The sequence below is a fragment of the Elaeis guineensis genome, chromosome 10 (genome assembly GCF_000442705.2).
Source record: "Elaeis guineensis isolate ETL-2024a chromosome 10, EG11, whole genome shotgun sequence".
Lineage (NCBI taxonomy): Eukaryota > Viridiplantae > Streptophyta > Magnoliopsida > Arecales > Arecaceae > Elaeis > Elaeis guineensis.
The window spans coordinates 26815770-26832911 of NC_026002.2; the positions used below are offsets into that span (position 1 = coordinate 26815770).

The 17142-nt window shown below is 37.6% G+C and overlaps 1 pseudogene; it reads right to left on the reverse strand.

The window, feature by feature from the left end:
- Positions 1–1492: 1492 nt before the first annotated feature.
- LOC140852203 (uncharacterized) lies at positions 1493–16827 on the reverse strand (annotated as a pseudogene).
- Positions 16828–17142: the final 315 nt, after the last annotated feature.

The window sequence follows — 17142 nt, forward strand, 5'->3', positions numbered from 1 at the left end:
TTAGAGTCAAATTAGATTAATACAAATAACACTATCTTTTCACCAAAGTGAGTTTCTTGTCATACATACCCTTGAAGAAAAGAGAAAAAGGGTTTATTGTATATGCAGTAGTAGGGGAATGTAGGAATTTTCAAGGCATCTAATAGCAAAGAATGTAGCCAAGAATAGAGCCAGGGAGCAGATGAAAATCTTACTTCTGGTCATTGGAAAATCAGGAAAATACTTTTGTGCATCTAAAACCTGCTAAATATTCTCGACTAAATGTGCTTGTTTTATTCTCCTTTCTGTCAAATGGCAGCAAATTTCCTTTCATACCATAATGTTGTAGGTTATATTAGAAAATTGACCAAAATGAATATCTTGTTTTAAAATATCCAACAACCATTGGAACTAGATATGCACATGAAATCAAGAGCATAACAAGATATGATCTTTCAAATAGAGCCAGGTGCTCGAGGGTGTGCAGCACAGTTACATGTTTTTTTTTCTGATGAATTGGAAAGCAGCAGAGCTGCCACCCAGAATATATTAAATAAATCTGTACATGAGAAACAGAAACAAGCAAAAAGATTAATCAGCAGAGGTGTGACGAAAGGAACAGAAAACATAAAATAATAAACAAGAAATCTAAGAGCTTAATCAGCAGTCAACACTGAGTTTTCAAGGGCTTCTTCCTCTTTTTGCAGATAAATGGAGTATGAGACCAACTTCCATGTCATGTGGAAAGACATTAGCTGAGCATTCACACAGTCTGCAAGTAGGACTTCCTTTCTAGAGTTGCAATCTAGGATCAATCTATTTTCAGCATCATAATGGAAAGTGACCAAAAAACAGCTTCAACATATTTGCAGCACAGTTATATGATTCAGCTTCTTGACTATATTTGAAATATTCACAAGAAAATTATTTTGAAAAGACTACAAGTTTTAGGGACATGCATTGCTGGATAGATCAGTCAAGGTCCTCTCTTAAATATGAATTACTTTGATTACAAAACTCGATTATTGGGGCCCATGTTTGAGAGCAGTGTCTATGATAGAGCAACCGATCTACTTATTTATTTATAGATAGAGAGCTATGAGTACATGGAGTGACAACAGGCTATTGGAGCAAAAGAATGAAGAACATTTTGTTATGCAGTAGAATATGGTTATAATAATGATAACAAGATATAGAATTAACATTTTTGCATGATAAGAAATTGCAGCAAGCACCCTTCTGTTCATAAAAATTAACGAAGCAAGCATCCAATGGCTACAAGTATCACCATCAACAGAGGATGGTTGGTGTGATGTTGATATCAAAAATCGTTCGATTAGATTAGACTATACTTGTGGTCTGCATCTAAGAGCAATGTGTGCTATAAATAGAGCTTCAGAGTTCATGCACCAACACATTTAGGACAAATTAGCAGAAGTGCCACATGCAGGTGAATTAAATACATCTTAGTTATGCAACAGGAAAAATGAATCATCAACAATGTGGCATAGGATTAATATATCTGCAGAGAAAATGGTAATGTGAAATGATAACACCAAGCACCCAATAATTAGGATCAACAGCTCTGAGGGGAGGAAAGTTGGTGGCACCTTCCCTAGATTGTCTTGCCCAAGCCTTTGAATCACTCCCACACACCATGCACATGTGTATTTATGTCAAGCTTCGCATGACTCACCTGCAAAACCCTAATCTCCCGGGTGGGCAGCCGGTTTCGAAGAGCAACCTCCTCTCCCAATCCAAAGTCCTACAGCAAACAATTGCCCATCCACAAACAGAAAAACATGCCATTAATGAGAGGATGCCTCCCTAAGTAGAATGCCTGTTTTTCCTAGGGAAATGGCCACCATAACTCTCGTCGCCCATTGCTTCCAACCATCTGATCGGCTGATCGAATGTCTCGTAAGTTCCCGAAGACTGTAAATTCATGGATCCTGTCTGGATGGCTGCCTGATCTCGATCGGGGCTCTTAACTACTATAATTATATAATCATTAATTGACTCTTGATTTCTGTTATCTTGGTCTATTTTATTGCATCTACAAACGTGGCAGGCACGGTGGAATTCTAGAGTGCCAATTTTCAAAATCAGTAGGAATGATGTGTTGTGCCTCTGTGGGGCTCAAAGTAGGCAATGGAAGATTTTAACCCATAACATTTGTTTATGGCCAATGATTGATATCCTGCTGGTAGAGTTCAGTGCATGTGCATATATCTGACAAACTTTGTTGCTCTATGTTGAGATTATTTTAATACTAATAGAAAGGAAAGTTGTATTGTGTGAAGGCAATGGTTCTTCAGAGCTCAAACTTCTTGGCTGAGGAGATGGATGAGAGTGCCAGGTAGTTAAGTAGTTAAGCCAAGCTGGTGGGGTACCACTCCCCTCACATGCATTGAATACCTCATTGCCATCTAGTAGACAAAATCACCAGTTCTGTGGTGGACACATCAAACATAGAGGAATGAGAATCTTCCTCACCATTCTCTTGCCTCCTGATGGAACTTTAAAAAAAAAAAAAAAACTGCAGTTAAGCATAGTTGGAGCAGACAAGAAGTGCATCAAGAAAAATACAGGCATAATGCATACAAACGCTGCTCGTTAGATGGCTTAGCAGACCAAAAGTCTGGCCTATATCTATTTGCAGTGGAAATAAATAAGAGAACAGACATAGAGATCATGGATAACCAATCTATATATAGTAATTGCATTGGGATGCATGCGAGTGGCAAGAGTATCAAAAGACATCAGAAAACAATATCTATATATAGTTCGCAAAATATTTTATAAATGGTCGTTTAACAATTTGTGAGCAGATCATGTATTTTTCTTGATAATTGAATAGTTCTTGCTTATTTGCTTTGCAGAGAATGATTCGAAGAAACGTGCAAGCGCGCACACACTCACACAGCGAGCGAGCGAGCGTAAACCCAATGCATTCATTGTACTTAGCTTCTGTACTTCCCACTATTTTGATTGTATAAGATACCTATTATTTTATTATTAACAGATCTTATTTCTAATTCCCCGACTATGTGACAGCCTTAACACGTTAAAATGGTTGGAGCTTGTCTTTCCTCCACAAACCCAACCTATATCACACGGCAATGCACCAAAATATCTTTCATAACTAACCAAAAAAAAAAAAAAAAGCACTATTTCGGTATCATTTGAGATGGTTCTTTTAATCATCAACAAAAAGTCTTTTTGAACCACATATGTGCTTACTCACTTGTCACAACAGCAACAGCACTATATCTACAAGACAAGGCCCATATGAAAACTCGGTGCATGTCAACACGAGCTAATTATTTAGAGAAATTATTTGTTAGGACTGTTCTATATATCATGTGTCTTAAATCATTCAAAAAAAATTACCTTTCATTCATTATTAGAAAAAAAAAAATTTTGAATGACAAAAAATTAATTAGTCTAATCAGTAACTGACAACTTTTCTGTTTGAATGAAAAAAGTCCATTCTTTTTGGATGATGTAGCAACTTTGTATTAGATGATTCAAATTAATTACATGTAATAGAACAGTTCTAGCTAATAATTTTTCAATCATTTGTCCGCGTTATCACCAATCGCTCTCTGCAGCTGAATAACAAATCCTTGCCAAAGTCTATTATTCAAAAGTTGGCCCACATGCAAGAACGATGCTAAAATGGCGATAGTGGAATGCCACGTAGCATTCCGGAGTTTGACCGAGGCCGCCAACCACATGGCAACCCTCACAAGTGGGCGAGACCATTCATCATATTATTTTTCTATTATTCTTTTTTTTGGTTAGAGTAACAATCACACGTCGACTGATAGCTTGCAGCATCCTAAACTCCCTCCACCCTGCAGATGGTGTTCTAAGCCGCGGTTTTAAGCGGGTGAATGGGGCGGGGCTTGTAGCATTCGTTACTCGTTATCACGTTATCACCTAGCTTGGCCCTAATACCTCCGGGTACAGGATTTGGACCCAGTTCCGATGAACAGGGGAGCGTTTCGACAAGGACTCATTGGCATTTTTCCTGCCGAATGTCACATGCATTGGCCATGGGCGGTGTTTTGATGCTTCGTAACTCTCCTGAAGTATTCAAAGCGAATTTGATCGATCTAGACGACGGTCGTGAAAAATGACGGCCACCACTACTTCCGATGGAATGAAATTCGGAAAAGAACGTTGGGCCGGTAGGGGTGCACCATGTGGTGATATCTTGGTCTGTACGGTGTCACCTGAGTTGACTTCCAAGGTTGGGAAAGCACGCCATTTATGGCCTGGGGGTGACCATACTAACTAAACTGGTGATTGGCTGTTAGTGTGGACGCCTACGCCTGTAAAAAGGGACTGATGGCCAGTAAAACTTCATCTTCTACCTTCTTTTCTATAACTCTTGTGAAAACTCTCCCTCTCCCTCAAACAAAACCTAATTTACTATGGTTTATACTGGATATAAGAAATAGCATTTGCATGCTTATTACAAGAAAATAGACAGTGAAAGGGAAGAAATTTGCAGCACCCCTCACACCACTAATAACAAGACAATCACACATCACAACTCAGCTTAAACTCAAATTTGTACAGAGGCAAAAGCTATTGAATCATCATGAATCGATAACCTATCTTATTTAGCACCTATAGAATCAAACGTTACAAACCACTCTAAGCCATTCCTCACTCGACAACTCTTACACAATTTCAAGCAATATTCCTAAATCTCTATGAAAACAGTAATCTAAAACAACAGAATGTCCAGCTAATTATTTTCCTATTGCCCTAATCAAGACGAAGTACTAAATTTTAAAATCAACTTGTATAACCTTTTTGAAACTAACCAAATGATGTTTTGAAGTAGCATCACCAAATATCTGTTGCCTAGCACCTAACAATCAAACTATCGTAACTGACATATCATACAAGCTATGATTCCAGTAGGTTTTTATACCGATCATTTTATTCAAGTTTTCTATTATATAATTTGATTGAACCATCTAGATGTTATTTTCTGGTCATGCCTATTGAGGATAAAATCGACTTGAATCTTCCCTGCTTGCATATACATTTTCTATTGTTTTAATTGTAATAGATTAGCATAGAGTATATATATTGTTGAATACAATGGTTGACATGGTGATTTAGAATTCAAATTGCATATGCCTCTAATATGTTTTTTTACTTCTGGTCTTGATATTACATAATCAGGTGAAAATGGCTTTGGATGGTAGTGGAGATGGGAGCCACCCTTTGGAAACACTTTATAAGCTTTCAAGAAGGCTCTCTTCACCTCTACCAAGAATTTTAGTATGATCATTATTTTGCTTCATTGGATATTCTTAGATTTTTATAATTCTTGCCTTATGGAAAATACTTTCTTACATAATTTCTTCTGTTCCTCCTTTGTTGAACTTTTCAACTTAGTATGAATTAATATATCATCACTTTGGTTCAAGTGAATCTTTTGATAAAGACACAAACTACTGGATTGTGCAAAAAGTATATTGTCTGAATTATATATAATGAATAACAGAACACTCATTAACCAAGGAATATTCTTTTAGAATATTCTTGTGGAAGATTATGAACAAACAATATTGTTAGCAAGCATTGAAATATCGGAACCGATATTGGTACTACTTTTTTGTCGGACCTGTTTGGTACCGACCTGTCCTATATTGACTCATGGTTAGGGATTGCGTGTGATAACCCGGCCCAATTGGGCCCAAAACCAGCCCACAAAGCCCACTCAGAAAAAAAAAAAAAAAAGGAAAACAGAGGAGAAGACTCCCGAAGGGAGTCTTCTTCCTCCTCTCACCGGCTCCCAATCGGAGTCGAAAAGAGCCCCCCCTCCGGCTCTATTTAAGGAGGAGAATCCTTCTCTCTCTCTCTCACCGAAGATTCGAGACCCAATCGGCGGCAATCATCGAAAAATCACCACGGAGACCATCCCTGTGCCATCTTTTTTTTGCTCATCGGAAAAGCCTCGCCGGCGTCGAAGGTGAGCCTCCTCCCCTTCCTCTCTTCTCCTCCTTTCTCCCCGTGCCTGTGTGCACGATCGCCGGCGACCAGAGTCGTCGGATTTCTTTGAGAAAGGGATTCGGTCCCTTTTGAATGTGTGGGCATCGGTGGCCGCCGCCGGCCACCGGCTTGGCCTTCCTCTTGCCGCTGGGTCGCCCCTCCTCCTGCCGACGGCCGCCCCATGCCGGTTGCACTGCCGGTCGGCCAGCCAACAGGGGATTGTGAGATCCCCTATTTCGGCCCAAAGGAAGCCCGGGAAGAAGAAAAGAAAGAGAAGAAGAAGAAGGAAAAGAAAAGAAAAAAAAAAGAAAAGAAAAAGAAAAAGAAAAGAAAAAGGAAAAAGAAAAAGAAAAAAAAAGAAAAAAAAATATATATAATAATGATGATAATAATAATAATAATAATAATAAAGAGAGAGAAAAAAAAGAAAAGAAATATAATAATAATAATAATAATAATAATAATAATAATAAAATACATGTGAGAGAAAGTTTCTCTTATCTCTCTCTCTTAATTCTTTCTCTCTTTAGAATTGAACTTTCTCTCTCTACCTTCTCTCTACATTTTTTCTCTCTAGATTTTCTTCCTATTTTCTCTCTCTAGACCCTTTTATCTTTTTTTATGGATTTTGTCTCTCTAGGATCATTCTCTCTCTCTGATTGTATCACAAACCCTAGGAGAAACTTCAGATGAAAATATGATAATCTGAGACTGCTCCGAAATTCATGCAGTAGATCGGATCCCGATCCGATCCTTCTTCGAAATTGATAACATCGATCATGGTTAATCCATATTAAGTCATCCTGATATAACCTCTGATGATCTCAATCATGATTGCCACTTTTGAAGGATACGAAGATTCTCTCTCCACTTTCTCTCTCTACTTTCTCTCTCATGACCGACTTTCTCTCTCTAAGAAGGTCTATGAATCCTGTACTAAGTCATATCTTCATCTTTTAGGGGTTCATATTGACTATAACAAGATGATCCGAAGTTGCTTTGATATCCGTGCTGTATGTCAACCTCATTTGATCATATCAAGGATCTTTCAAATTTATTATTAAAGAATCCTATTGATTGATCTTGACCTTAATTCAATCTGTGCTTCACGATTTCTTGATCAAGTCACTTAAATCTGACCCTCAGATCAGAGATCCTGAATTGCTTTGGTATCTGGATAGTCCGACACATTTGGACAACAGTCCTCTTTCCTTATGATTTAATTTTATTATATTTATGGAATAGAAATTGATGATGATTTGATATTTTAAATAGGATTAACTGATTCTTTTAATGAAGTCTGAAAATCTAAGATGAACGAGGTAAGTGGATCTTATGCTCCTCATTTAATTTTAAATGATCATATTTTTATGTAAAGAATTGCTATTGATGAAATCATAATTTTTCATAAAATAAGGATCGACATATGTGATATGAAAAAGCATGTTTTATTATGAGTATTGATTTCATGAATATGTCTTATAAAAATAGAATGATTATGAAGCATGAATTTCATTGTTTTTCCATCTATATATATGTATGCTTTACGAAAAAGATATAATGATTTCAAAGGCTCTCAGATGGCTATGAATGAATCCCTTTGGGAAGGTCGACATTCGGAGCTAGCATCCACACGAAACATGACCCTGCTAGCGGGTATAAAGTTGGCACATAAATTAAGAACTCTGTCGATTAAGAAACATAGCCCTGTCACGGGTATAATAGTGACCTTAGCATGAATATCTGTGAGCAATGTTTTGAAACATGGCATGAATACATGATGAAAATGATTTACGATTCATGATTGTGAAATATACATGATTTATGCATGCATGATGAGTTTATAACTTATTTTGTTATATGCTCTATAAAATGCTTTATTTTGTATTACCTGTTATTTTATAAATATTGTATTATCATGAAAAACTTATGTTTGATCCGATAAGGAAGTGCAAGTTCTACTTACTGGGCTAGTGTAGCTCATATTCTTTTTGTTTTCTTTTTGTTTGAACAGAGAAATAATGTTAGGATCGGTAAAAGGAATCCAAACTTGAAGATCGGCATAGCAAGTTGAAAAATTTGGCAACAGAATAAGCATTAAAACATGTTTGAACGAATGGTAATAAGCATTGGATATAATAATTATAAGACAAGTAAGTTTCTGTTCTAGAGTGCCTGCATCATATTTTGACTCTTAGGTTATGGTTGGTTATGCGGAAAACAAAGGTCAAAAAGGGAAGGGAAAGATTTTCCAAGGATAAGGAAAAAATCTAGTCAACTATAAGAAATCTGTTTCTGCAGTCTGTTAGTTTTCCTTTTCTTCATATGCTAAAAAACTTAATTTGTTCTTCAGATGCTACAAACCTGCAGTCCTTACATTGTTCCATTTGCCACAGTTGATTTTTTTCTCTATTTGTTGACATCTGGAGAGAATAGACATATCAATCATTCCTGACCTCGAACATAAAGGCCAGTGAAGTCCTCGCAGCCGGGCATGATGAGTAAACCTTGCAAAGAATTTTGAAGGCATTTAATGAGTTGGTTTTTACTGCATCCCGATCTTTGTTGAGTTGGATCCTGATTTTGACCCTCCACTTGTCAGCAGCTTCGCTTATTTTCACTTCCCACTTTTCATGGTATTGCTTTCCTCTTTTCTGTTCCTCCTCCTGAAATCCTATATGTTCGATTTGTCCAGAGGTGTATCGGAGCAATCTAATGTTTTTTTTAAGTAATCATGTGTTTGGATACTGCCTTGAATTTGTGAATGAAGGCTTTAGATTGGGGTGCAAGTGAATTAAGCAAATCTGCATGTTACTTGATCCCAATATGGATCTGAATTATATACTCTTGGGTGGGTGAACTTCAGAAGTAGGCCCCTTTTTTGAAATTTTCAGGTTATTTTTATCCCAGGCCTAATTAGATGCTGGGTATAGTGTGCAAAATTCAAACCTTACCTCTAGTGTTCATGAGATTGATACAATCTATGAAACTAGATCAAGAAATCCAACTGTAAATGAATAACCTCGAACCTAATCTATAAAAAGAGAAGGCCAGGAACTTTAAAAAGAATTGAAGCCAGATAATTAAGACATGCCTAAAATGTTTTCCATTTTGAAAAAACAAAATGAAGAGGAGATTTTTTTTCACCGGCAAAGGCAAAGAGGATCTTAAGGAACACGAGAGAGAGAGAGAGAGAGAGAGAGGAGGGGTGATGTCTCACTGATAAGAGCAGCTGAATTGGCAGGGGAGGGTGAAATTATCATGACACATTGAGCAGTAATCACTCCAATTAGTGATGTGCTGCAGCCTTATCTGAACTTTAGGATGAATCATGTCTCTTTCTCACTCCTTGAGGTTGTTTTCCTTCGCCACCTTCATTTTTGTGGCATGCTATAACTTTTGAGTCTGTTGGCATTGAACGCTATTATTCAGATTCCTGACACGAGGGATAACCATCTATCTTTGAGTTGAATGATGTGGCTATGCGAGGCAAAATACGCACCGCAGAGAATTTTACTCATCTCTTCCCTCTCTTAAAGTGGACCATATAATTTTGGTACGGGTAGTAACAAAAATGAGTGTCAACTGTTCGGACGCATCATGCCATCTTTTAATTAAGCACCATAGGCATGGTCGAAGTTGGCAAAGGACAATCCTGACCATAGAATGCTGAACCAACTCAAACCAGGCAGTTTGGCCCGCATCGAACCGACACTGGGTTAGAATGATTCAAGGCTTAAATTTGGTTCGATTATACAATCCCATAAAACAGCTCTGGTTCAGTTGAAAAAGGGCTTGAATGGATGATGTTTTCATGGCTCTGGTTTACTTTAAAACCAAGCTCAAATTGCTCAAGAGAACCTCCCCCACAGCTCGTGATTGTTCGAGAGCTGCTAGGCCCTACCCCCTCTGGTTTCCTACGTGACCATCTCCTATCTCCATCTTTCTCTCTGTCTCATTCATCGGTCACATCTCTCAAAGTCCCTTGTCAAATCCTGCTCATTCAAGCCTTCGATCTAGGGCTTGGTGGGGGTTATTCTGAGAGCCTTACCATTGGATGCTGCTGGATAACCCCTCAGCGATCATCGCCCAGTATCCCCTTCGGTATCTGAACCTTGATCCCTACATGTCCTATTCGATTTCAATGTACTTTTCGAGTGCATGCCCATCATGCCAGTCAAACTTATTATCACGCCCCAAATCCGAGACATAACACGGCCATGCTACCGAGAGATGGACCCACGATAACACGAAGCCAAAATTCATCTTCTTAAATATAATAACAGGTGTATCTCAAATAAATGTAATAATAAAGTTCAATTCAAATATTTAATTAAACCAAAACTGGTTCAGAGCATCTAAATCCAGAGATAAAATAATCCAAGTCTTAAAATTCATAATGACTACAATTCATAAACATAAACTGAATTCCTAGAGCAAAATTTTTAAACTTGCTTTGCTGATCTCCAAGCCTGGATTCTCTTTCCTTCGATCCTAGCCTTATTTCTCTGTACATGAAAGAGAAAACAAAAAGAATATGAGCTACACTAGCTCAGTAAGTAGACTTTCGCTTCCTTACCGGATCAAGCATAAGTTTTCTATGATAATGCATCATTTAGCAAATAACAATTATTTTAAAAATAAATATTTCATAGAGCATATAATAAAACAAGTTATAAGCTCATCATGTATGCATAAATCATGTATATTTTACAATTATGAATCGTAAATCATTTTCATCATGTGTTCATATCATGTTTCAAAATATTGCTCTCAGACATTCATGCTAAGGTCACTATTATACCCGTGACAGGGCCATGTTTCTTAATCGACAGAGTTCTTTATTCATGTGCCAACTTTATACCCACTGGCAGAGCCATGTTTCGTGTGGATGCTAGCTCCGGATGTCGACCTTCCCGAAGAAATTCATTCATAGCTATCTGAGAGCCTTTGAAATCATTTTATCTTTTTCTTAAAACATACGTATACATAGATAAAAAAAATAATAAAATTCATACTTCATAATCATGCTATTTTCATAAGACATATTAATGGAATCAATACTCATAATAAAATATATTTTTTCATATCACATATGCTGATCCTTAATTTTATAAAAAAAATATGATTTCATCAATAATAATTCTTTGCATGAAAATATGATCATTTAAAAATAAATAAGGAGCATAAGATCTACTTACCTCGATCGTCTGGGACCTTTTAATCTTCCTTAAAAGAATCAGACAGTCCTATTTAAAATATTAAATCATTAATAAATTTTATATTTTTAATAAAATTATATAATATAAAGAAATGACCGATTTGATGATCAGTCCAATAAATATCTCCCTTCGGCTCTAACCTGATTTAAGGTCATAGGTCCCTAGAAGTGAAGAAGATAGCCTAATAAGGGATTCATAGGATTTCTTGGAGAGAGAATTTTTTTTTTAGAGAGAGAAAGTAGAGAGAGAACGAATCCAATTCTAGAGAGAGAAAGACTTTAGAGAGGGATGAGAGAAACTTTCTCTTTTTTTTTTTTAATTTTTATTCTTATTATTTTATATATTTTCTTTTCTTTTCTTTTTTTTTTTCTTTTCTTTTATTATTATTATTATTATTATTATTATTATTATTATTATTATTATTATTATTTGACTATATATTTTTCTTTTTCTTCTTCTTCTTCTTCTTCTTCTTTTCTTTTCCTTTTCTTTTTCTTTTTCTTTTTCTTTTCCCTCCCGTGGCCTTCTTTGGCCGGAACAGGGGACCTAGAGGTCCCTGTTCCCCACGTCGGCCGTTCACGGCCACTCCTTGCCCGGCGGTGGCCGGCGGCAAGGGAGGCCTTCCCCCGAGTTTGGAGGGCCTGTACCGGCGGTCGGGGATGACCGTCGGTGCCGAAAAATCGGAGAAAAGAGGAGACGAAAACAGGGATTTTCTTTTTCAACAAAATCCGGCGACCCCGTCGCCGGCAATCGTGCCCACAGGCACGGCAAAGAAGGGAGAGAAGAGAGGGAGAGGAGGGAGACCTTACCACAACCTCCGGTGACCCCCACCGGCGTGAAATCGCGGCGAGCACAGGTCGAGGGGCCGCGGCTTCAAACGAGAAAATCGAAGAAAAATCTTCGATAATCGTCGGTGACTGAAGGGTCTACCCATAGAGGAGAGGGGGGGTTCTTATAGAGTTCGTCCTAAGGTCTTTTAATGGCCCTAGGACTCCGATTTTTGATCGAAAACGGAGGAAGAGGAAGACTCCGATCGGGAGTCTTCCTGCTCTATTTTTTTTTTTTTTTTCAGGGCTTAGTGGGCCGGGCTTTCACATTCTACCATCCTTAAAAAAAATTTCGTCCTCGAAATTTAACATACCTTCATTTTCAAATAAGTGTAGATATCTCATCTTCATATCGTCTTCAAGCTCCCAAGTAGCCTCTCTCTCTTCATGATTACTCCAATGAATCTTTACGTATGGAATGGTACGCCGTCTTAGAACTTGCTCTTTTCGGTCAATAATTCACAGAGCAAATTTTTCATAGGTTAGATCTTCATGAACTTGCAATGGTTCATACTTTATCATACTGTTTGGATCAGGTACAAACTTCCTCAGTAGTGAAACATGAAAGACATTGTGCACTTTGGATAAATCTGGTGGTAAGGTTAGTTCGTATGCAACATCTCCTACTCGATTTAAAATTTTAAAAGGTCCAATATATCACGGACTCAGCTTGCCATGTCTCCCGAACCTCATGACACCCTTAGTAGGTGATACTTTTAGAAAAATATGATTACCGATCTGAAATTTTAATTCTCTTCTTTTTCTATCTACCCAACTCTTTTGTCTATCCTGTGCTGCCTTGAGTCTTCTCTTGATTAGATAAATTTTATCTCTGGCATCTTGAACTAACTCGGGACCAATTAATTTCTTTTCACCCACTTCATCCCAATACAGAAGGGATCTACACTTTCTTCCATATAGGGCTTCATAGGGTGCCATCTGGATACTAGAATGAAAACTGTTATTATATGCAAATTCAATCAATGCCACATGATTATCCCAATGTCCTCCGAAGTCAAAAGCACAAGCTCTTAACATATCCTCCAGAGTTTGAATTGTCCTTTCAGATTGGCCATCGGTCTGAGGATGGAATGCAGTACTAAGCCTCAATTCTGTTCCCAAGGCATCTTGAAAACTTTTCCAAAATCTAGATACAAATCATGGGTCTCGATCAGATACAATACTTATTGGAACACCATGCAGACGTACAATTCCATCAATATACATCTGGGCTAACTTATCAAGCGGAGTGCCAACTCGAAAAGGTAGAAAGTGAGCTGATTTAGTAAGCCGATCAACAATCACCCACACTGCATTATTTTTTCTTGTTGTCCTTGGAAGTCCAGTAACGAAATCCATCGTGATATATTTTCATTTCCATTCTGGTATCTCTAATGGTCTTAGCAGACCAGCAGGTCTTTGATGTTCGGCTTTCACTTGTTGGCATACCAAGTATTGAGATACAAACCGAGCTATCTCCTGCTTCATTCCATTCCACCAGAAGAGTTGTTTTAAATCTCTATACATCTTTGTACTATCGAGATGAAAAGAGAAACGAGATTTATGGGCTTCTTCCAAAATTTTCTTTTTTAGTTCAGGATCACCTGGTATACATAATCTATTTCCAAAATAAAGAGTTCCATCTGTATGGAGTCTAAACTCAGTTCATAATCCTTTCTCCATGTCCTTCTTAATCTGACATAAATGAATATCACTTTGTTGGGCCGCTTTTATCTGTTCGATCAATGCTGGTTGTACCATTAAATTTGCTAACACATTCTTAACATCAGTGCAAGTCACTTCAATTTGTAAATCTTCAAGATCCCTAAGAATTTGTTGCTGAAAGGATAGCAGAGTCATCACATTCGCTGAAGACTTCTTACTAAGTGCATCTGCCACCACATTAGCTTTTTCAAGGTGATATTTAATATTTAGATCATAATCTTTTAATAGTTCAAGCCACCTTCTTTGCCTCATATTCAGCTCTTTTTGAGTAAATAAGTATTTCAAGCTTTTATGATCAGTAAAGATTTCACATGATTCTCCATATAAATAGTGTCGTCAAATTTTTAAAGCAAAAATAATAGCTGCTAACTCCAAATCATAGGTCGGATAATTCTGCTCATAGGCTTTTAGTTGTCGAGAAGCATAAGCTATGACCTTATCATTCTGCATCAACACACAACCTAATCCTTTCTTAGAAGCATCACTATAAATGACAAATCCTCCTTCATTAGATGGTAGGGTAAGAACTGGGGCAGATATCAATCGTTGCTTTAGATCTTGAAAACTCTGCTCACATTCACTGCTCCATTCAAATTTTATTCATTTCTGATTTAAGCGAGTCAGAGGAATTGCAATTTGGGAAAATTTCTTGACGAATCTTCTATAATAACCAGCCAAGCCTAAGAAGCTTCTAACTTCCGTCACATTAGTCGGTCTAGGCCAATTTACCACGGCTTCTATCTTCTTTGGATCGACTGAGATTCCTTTCTTGGATATTTCATGGCCGAGGAAGACAACACTATCCAACCAGAATTCACACTTGCTAAGCTTGGCGAAGAGCTTCTCTTTTCTCAAGGTCTGAAACACGATCCTCAAATGTCTCTCATGTTCCTCTATATTTTTAGAATACACTAGGATATCATCAATAAAAACAACGAATTGATCCAGATACGGCTTGAAAATCCTGTTCATCATATCCATAAAAGCAGCCGGTGCATTGGTTAGTCCAAAAGGCATTACTAAAAATTCATAATGGCCATACCTGGTTCTAAATGCAGTCTTAGGTACATCTTCATCTCTAATTCTTAGTTGATGATAGCCTGATTGTAAGTCAATTTTGGAGAAAACTTGAGTACCCTGAAGTTGATCAAATAAGTCATCTATTCATGGAAGGGGATATTTGTTCTTTATGGTTACCTTGTTCAACTCCTGATAGTCAATGCATAATCGCATGCTTCCATCTTTCTTTTTCACAAATAACACAGGAGCTCCCCAGGGTGATGTACTTGGCCAAACAAACTTTTTATTCAAAAGTTCTTGCAGTTGATCCTTTAATTCTCGTAATTCTACGGGAGCCATCCGGTAAGGAGGTTTCGAAATAGGTCCGGTTCCTGGGGTGATATCAATTTTAAATTCAACTTCACGCTCTGAGGGCAATCCGAGTAGTTCATCTGGAAAAATATCAGAAAATTCCTTGACAATTGGGATATCATCCAGCTTTATCTTTTCCTTCTCGACGTCTATTACATGGGCCAAAAATGCTTTGCATCCTTTCCTTAAAGCTTTTCTTGCGTTCATGATTGAGATAATACCCAAAGATTGTTTGGATTCCGTATTATGAACTTTGCCTTGAAAGAAAAATTGCGGTTCATCCAAAATTTGAAATACCACTCTTTTTTCAAAACAATCAATATGTGTATGGTACGAAGATAACCAATTCATCCCAAGAATAACGTCAAAATCATACGTATTTAGCTGAATCAAATCTGCTGCTAATTCTTTTTCTTCTATTTGGATTATGCAATTCTTGAAAATAATGTCAGCAACAATAATATTTTTAAAAGGTGTGCTAACATATAATGGTTCATTTAGTTTTTCAGGCACATAATTCAAAGAAGTAGCAAACTTGAGAGATATAAAAGAGTGTGAAGAGCCAGAATCGAATAACACACGAGCATAAATAGAATTGACTGGGATAATACCTATCACCACTTGATCATTTGCATTGGCCTCCTGCTGGTTTAAAGTAAACACTCGTGCATTTCCTTTTTGTTTTTGATAACTGGTTTGTTAGATCTAGAGTCATCTCTTTTCTTATTTGGGCAATCACGAGCCATATGTCTTTTTTCACCACATAAGAAGCATGCTCCAATCCTCTTGAGACAAGGTCCATTGTAATTTTTTCCACAGTAGGAGCATGATGAAGATTCTTTCTTCTTATCAGAGTTATTACTTTTGAAATTTTTCTGCTGATCCTTTAGATTTTCTGCTGATCTTGGTCTCTTCTTATCTCCTCTTTCTAGTTCTGCTCTTTTCAATTCAGATTCCACTTTCAAAGCTCGCTCCAGTACGTCTTTGTAGTTATTGAAAATATGAGAAGGTAGACGGGATCGAATTCCATATCTTAGACCTTGTTCAAATCTGTTAGCTTTACTCCTTTCGAATTCTATAAGCTGGGGGCAGAAGCGGCCTAGCTCATTAAACTTGTTAGCATATTCTAGCACCGTCATATCATCCTTTTGCTTTAAGGCTAGAAACTCATTTTCTTTTACCAATCTCATTGTCCCCGAAAAGTACTGATCATAAAATATCTCTTTGAATTCTTCCCAAGTGAGCTGATCGTCATTGTTCCCATAGGCAGCTTTTATTGCAGTCCACCAAAACTCGGCATTTTCTTTTAACATAGGAATGGCTAATCGGACCTTCACATTCTCAGGGTATTGCAGGGCATCAAACATCTTTTCCATCTCTCGAATCCATGTCTCTGCAGCCATAGGATCAGATCCACCCTCAAATAGAGGTGGGTTGAGCCTTTTGAATCTCTCGTAGTATGACTCCATAGATAATGTCGATCAAGGAGTAGTCTGTGCCTGCTGCTGGATAAGCTGAGCCACCACTTGACATACACCAGCAATGTCTGCTTGTGTGGCCGGTGCATCAGGAGCCCGCTCAGCTGGTTGATTGTCAGCTCCTCGTGACGTCAGTCTTGCTCCTCTTGCTCCTCTTGTCCTAGCGGCCATATTTGCCAAAGTCTCGCCCTTCCTATCGCTCATCGCTTCCTATTCAAATGCCAATCATTATTACGTTATTTTATAACAGAGTTACAGTACAGTTAATAATTTAAGTCAGAGTCTAATTATGCGTAACCTAGCTACTCACTGTTAGGTTTTAACTTCTATCCTTGATTAAACCTATTGCTCTGATACCATAAAATGCCACGCCCCAAACCCAGGACATAACACGACCATGCTACCGAGGGATGGACCCACGATAACACGAAGCCAAAATTCATCTTCTTAAATATAATAACAGGTGTATCTCAAATAAATGTAATAATAAAGTTCAATTCAAATATTTAATTAAACCAA